We start from the raw sequence: 5,981 nt of genomic DNA, 5'->3' as shown, positions 1-5,981 counted from the left end.
TTATAAGGAACACTGCAGTGTAATTAGCTCTTTGGTAAAGGGATCAGGAGGTTATAGATGGCAATTATCCAGGAGCAATACTGATTATATTACAATTTAAATCTCCATTCGGTTCAGCTGAGGAGCTGCTGGAGTCCAAGAGGGCTGATGATCTAAACAGCTAGGGTGCTTCGGTGGCGTCGACAATGTCTTGTAGCAGCATTTGATAGTTTGGAAAATGCCGGCATGATCAGCCAGCCTCTATGCATCTGATGTTCAAGATAAGCAGTTCCTTTGGTCATTACTTAGACGGAATGGTTTTCCCTGTAGGCAGCGAGGATATGAATGAGTTTTCTCAGTAAAGTATACAAATATATACATGAGTATAAGATGTTGACATACTAATTTAATTTGTGCAGCGCACTATCAAAATGATTAGGTTGCCAGTTGGAGGACACATAAGCAATTAAACAAGTTTCAAATTTGATATACGCAGCTTCAAACATATTAGCCACTGACAGCAGTATAGGAGGAAGAATCTGAATTAGGAGTGTTGTGGATGCGCTGAACTGGGAACTGTTCTGTGCGGTAAGGAAAGGATGAAGATAATTGGCCATATGAGGGTGCCTGATCTTATGCAGAGTCTTATGTTTCTAATAAGGGTTCTGCATAGCAATCTAAGAGGGATCAAGTGTGGAGGCAAACGCGAGTTCATAAGAGTGTGTACAAACCTGATGCAAAGTGGAACTCTGTCGGCGCAGACTGGCAGCATCTTGACTCTTTTCTAGCGTTCACAGTTGTCTCTTTTTAAATATAACTTTGCATATTTAAAAGTAGAGGATCAAGGTACAGTTAAGTTATTTGATTATAGATCAGATCCAGTTGTGCTAAAATAAAAGTAACTGATGTGGTACCCAAGTTGTCAGTGCATGATGAAGAAGATGCTCAAGGCATTATAAATAGAAGGAAAATGGGAGTGTGTAAGAAACGTGATGCAGTGTGGACCTCTGTCAGTGTAGCTAGATAGTGTCTTGTCTCTTTTCCAGTCCACAGATCTGACGGGAAGAAGAGGCAAAGAAGTCAAAATAGGAGGCTGCCAGGGTGAGGCTCAGATGTGCAGTTGAAGCCTGCTCAAGCAGTGTGTTGTCTTTCAAGCTTCAAGCATAGTAGCGCAGCAGGCTTTTTTGGCTCTGCATGTGTTCACATGGTGGCAGGTTAGTAATGAGGAGCTGCTATGTTTCAATTTAAATATAATGTATAGTTTGCACCAGCGCTAACAGCTGCCATGTTTAGTAATCAGTTGATCTGAATGTCTGAGGAAGCTACGCTAGGGGAAAAATGACCGCCAAAGTAACTCTAGTTATTACAGCATGGAGTGGGATGAAGTAGGCATCTGAGCCTGTATAACTTTGCATATCTAAATGTAGAGGATCATAGCGCAATTGCAAGGGAAAATTGTAATTTGTATAATGTTTTGCTGCCGATAATTACAGTTCATGGCAACACAAAACATTGAGGGCAAGGATCTAAATCATATGAACCGAAGAAACTCATTTGTACAGCAAGACATCAGCAGTAGCAGCAACACATAGAGTGGGGCCAGATAAACTGAACCACATTCGGCAAATGGATACGATTAAGATCATCAACAATGAAGTTTATGCTATAATAAAATATGAGCAAATGGATACGGTTACAGATGGTTCATCGGCCTTGTTCATCAAGAAGACCTCGAAGATGGCACGGACTCCCCTGGATTTGCTCATTGATTTTTTTTGAGCAGATTTGCTCATTGATTTAACAAAGATAGAGAGGTACTCACCCCTGTTAGAGGGAGCATTTCCACGCAAAAAAGCAGCTTATCCTCCACGTATGGCCACCAGCAGAGAAGGGGTTTCAGTGGATGGACTGGCCAACAGCAAGGTGCTTGGTTCCCTCGTAATGTATTCTGAATTCGTGGAAACATGAAGAGGCCGGCCCTCTAACCCAGCTGAGCCGTGTTGCTCGCCCACTGCAGAAGAATTGGCATCCAAATTAAGTCTAAATGGGGAAAAAACAACGTCGATAAAATGCACCCATCAAGCCAGCTGTTTTTAATTCTCCAACCATGTAATAAACATTAGGTAAATCTTGCACAAATTCAGAGTTCAGAATGGGGGGGAAAAAACCTTAACCTGCCACCATCATATATCGAAGCACAATACTTGGACAAAGGTCAAAGGGGCAGTCAGAGATACCTCTCACTTTCACCAGAAAACCATCATCATGGAATGTTACTTCTACAGGTTCAAACTATTTTCACCAGCTATTAGTAGGAGTTCAGTTGGGAATGGTCTCAAGAGAAATTCATTTCAGGCGTTGGATATAAGAAATAACTCCTAAGTAAGGTTAATAAGGTGGCTAACAATGGTTGGTAGGGCGAGACTCATGTATTCCAAATTTGGAAAGTTAGTGGCTTACGGAGTTGCAGCACATGCTTATTGCAGTATGCTTAAGTGTGTTGTAAATGTTATGATCAGACACCTTGCTTGGCAGCTGACTATTGTTCTGCAGAGCAGGCTAGATGTGTAGAACAAGAACTCTAAAAGCAGATGTGTAGAACACAGCATAAGCAAGAATTGTGCATGGTCATCATGAGGCAGAGTATGCAATTCAGTGACCGGGAAAAACTCAGGATCCATTCGACCATTGTGCAGGGTGCTTGGTTACATTGATAGATCATGATTAGTTCTGTGCCAATTCAAGTAAGTTGATGTTCTGAAGTATCCTCATCAACATATGCCTTGTGGTTTCGTAGGAACATCTGAAGTCTGAACTAATAGTTCCATATGCATGATGCAGAGTATGCAATTCAGAGATCTCGAACAATTCAGTATCAATTGGACCATTGTTCACTGAAATAAAGTGCTAAAGAGAACAGCTGAAAGCAGAAAGATGCTATCATCATTACCGTATCCGCCGGGATTGGAGAGGACCTCCACCATCCCCTTGTACACAGTGGCGGAGCCAGGGGTGCTAGGGGTGCTCCAGCCCCCCTACTCCCATAGAACCCATGGAGCCCCCAAAGCTCCCCAACATTTTTTAAGCATGAGTGAAGAAGAGGAAGAAGAGGAGGAAGAAGAAAAAAGGAAGGAGGGAGTAGGAAGAAAGGAAAATGAGCCCCCTCAATTTGAATTCCAGCTCCGCCACTGCTTGTACACATCGCAGAACACGACGGCGGCGCCAGGCAGCTCCGTCCGCAGGTCGTCCAGCCTCGCCGCGAGCCTAGCGTTGTACCCCTGGATCAGCTCGTTCGCCTCCTCCACTCCCGGCCGCCGTTCAGCATCCCCTCCCCTCCCCGCCCGCCCTCCCATCTCCCCACCCACCCTCCTCACGTCCGGCTCGTACAGCTCCTGCAGAAACCCCAGCGCACTGAAATTCTCGTCTTCCACGATTGAAGCGTCAAAGATTTCAATTTTTGGAGAGGAATAATCCATCACGGTACTGAGACGGCGCGGCCGATGCGGTCGGCGAGGAGGTGCCCGAGCCTGCAGCGAGCGTGCTTGGGCGCGGCGGCGTCGGCCTCGGCGGGCCAGCCCGCAAGCAGCCGCGTGTAGGCGTCGGTGCTGAACGACAGGACGAACACCGCGTCCACCGCAGTGGCGGAGGCATCCTGCAGAGTGCCCGCCTTGAGTATGCAATTCAGTGACCTGGAGGAGGGAGGGAGGCTATGGACCCGCGTCGCCGAGGGAGGGGGGAAGGGAGGAGGGCCGCGCCGGCCATGGACGCCATTTGCGCTGCGCTCGAGCTCCGCTCCGGCCGAATCCGTAGGCCGCCGTCCGAGCTTGTGGAGACCGGGAAGACGCTACCGCACTCACACGCCCCTCCCCCCGCTCCACACCGCAGCTCCGCGGAGCCGCGCGCGCGCGCGGCGAGCGGTGAGCGCGGCATCCGGCGTCTGAGCCCGGTGTCCGCGAGCGGCGAGTGCGGCGTCCGAGTGTGGCGTCTTCGAGCGGCGAGGGAGGAGGGAGGGGTGTCGGCGTGGCGAGGGAGGCGGGAGGAGCTCGAGGCGGCGGCGGTGCTCGATGCGGCCATGGGAGCCGCCCCCGAGCCGCGCGATCGCTGCCCCCCGCCCCCGCGCGCGCCGCTCGCCGCCCCCCGAGGAGGGGTAGGTGGCGGAGGGACAGGAAGCTCGATTCGCCGCCGTCCGCGACCGATCCGCAGAGCTCGAGGCCGGAGGAGTGTTGGTGGAGAGTGTCTCCGGAATGGACGAAACACAACAACATTAAAGAAAGAGTATGCCAATCCATCAGGAAATATCCTCTCTCTTCAATCTGTCCCATCAATGGGTATTACAGGGAGTATTTATTGGTCAGTTACACCTCCTAAATACAATTATGCTTTTGCACCCTCACAACTGTCATATTCTCGGAATATTCCTAAATGTACATGTAATTTTGCTAGGGCAGCATGAGTGCGCTACAGGCTCAGACGGGCCCGCACTTCTAGACGGTCCTCTTCGGCCTGCTCGACGAAGGTCATGGGACCCATTGATAACTCCTCGCCCTGACGCTTGCGTCGCCCGGTCTTCGCGTATCTTCGTCTTACCGCCCCGAAGACCAGCGAAGATGGGCGTCCTCTACGTTCGCTCCTGGCGTTGGCTTCAACGCATAAGCCGTCTGGTCTTCGCGAACCTTCGGCGTCCAATCCGAAGGTGGTGTACCCAATAGTAGCCCCTTGGAGCCTCGGTCCGATCTTCAGGAGAGGCGCGGCTTCGACTCCGTGGGCGCCTTCGGCGCCCCGAAGCGCCACCCTTCAGGCTTGTGCGCCGCGGTGGTAACCAGCGAAGCGTAGTCCGTGTTGATCTGCAAAAAAGGATGCATTCTCGTCGAGGAAAGCAAAATTTTATGTTTTGAAACCGTTAGTTCGCGCCCCTAATTGTCAGATTCAACTTTTGGCGAGAAATCTGCGCTGGCTCGTAGACTTGAAAAAGACAGAGTTGCCCCTCGGTCCTTCAATTTTAGACGCGCAGCGCGGGGCGCAAGTGTCTTTCCACCGCCGGCAACGGGTTTGTCGCGGTCGCCCCCCCTTTAAATGGCGGCGCCGTGCGCTGTGCGCATTACTTCTCATCACACTTTGCTCTCTAGCCTCCTCGCTTCTTCTTTTGCGAAGTTTCTTTCTGAGTTCGTTTCTTCGAATTCATCTTGCACAACACTTGAAGGGTGGGTGACCTCGGAACAATCAGCATCTTCGGAGATGGCTCCGAAGAATGATCAGTCAAAGGGGCCAACGACCACCGTACTCGGCCTGTCGAAGATGACGCCATCCCTGCTCGATGACCTGGTTCGTCGTGGCTTGTTGTCTGCAGACGACGTTCGCCCACCTCCGACAGGTGAAACTGTCGCTCATCCCCGCGCTGACGAGGTGGTCGTCTTCCGTGATCTTATTCACCGCCGGCCTTCGGATGCCCGTCGACCCCGTGGTGGTGGACATCTTTTGGCGGTTCAAGGTATATCTGCATCAAATGACTTCCACTTCGATCGTGCTACTCAACCTGTACATGGGCTGGCGAAGACCTGCCGCCTTTCTCTAAGCGCCGAAGGCTTCGCTCGTGCCTTCATGGTGCATTACCAGCCGAAGAAGATTTTCGTACAGTCGACGGGAGGTGCGGAGATATCGGCCATTCCTCAGTATGGCTGCTATAACCTTCGCCTTCCACAAGAACCTGCCATGTCTAGTCACTGCAAGCAAGAACAAGTGGGCCAATGATTGGTCGTCCCACTAGTTCTATTACAAAGTGGTGCTGGATCCAGAGACGAGGACCCATCCCCTCGTCATCGAACCACATCTCCGCTCTTGGCGATGTGCCGAAGGTCGCTTCCCATGCCCGAGCCTGAAGACGAGGCGCTGTTCGCCCTACTCCGGAAGCTGTCGAAGACCTTCAGCACCCGGGATCTCATCGAGGAGTTCGTCGCATGCAATTGCTTCCCTATTAGGGCCGGCTGGATGGTCTCCAGCTGGCT

General features: G+C 50.9%; 1 long non-coding RNA gene across 1 annotated transcript; it reads right to left on the bottom strand.

Moving 5' to 3' along the window:
* On the bottom strand, positions 1-1,935 carry LOC120663300. Its single transcript, XR_005670462.1, has 2 exons — positions 1,802-1,935; positions 1-303 (listed from the first exon to the last, which is right to left on the bottom strand). It is a non-coding gene; the product is annotated as an uncharacterized LOC120663300 (long non-coding RNA).
* Between the last annotated feature and the right edge of the window lie 4,046 nt (positions 1,936-5,981).

The sequence above is a fragment of the Panicum virgatum genome, chromosome 3N, assembly GCF_016808335.1.
Source record: "Panicum virgatum strain AP13 chromosome 3N, P.virgatum_v5, whole genome shotgun sequence".
NCBI lineage: Eukaryota > Viridiplantae > Streptophyta > Magnoliopsida > Poales > Poaceae > Panicum > Panicum virgatum.
Note: the sequence above shows the minus strand (reverse complement) of the source record. Positions and strands in the feature narration are given on the sequence as shown.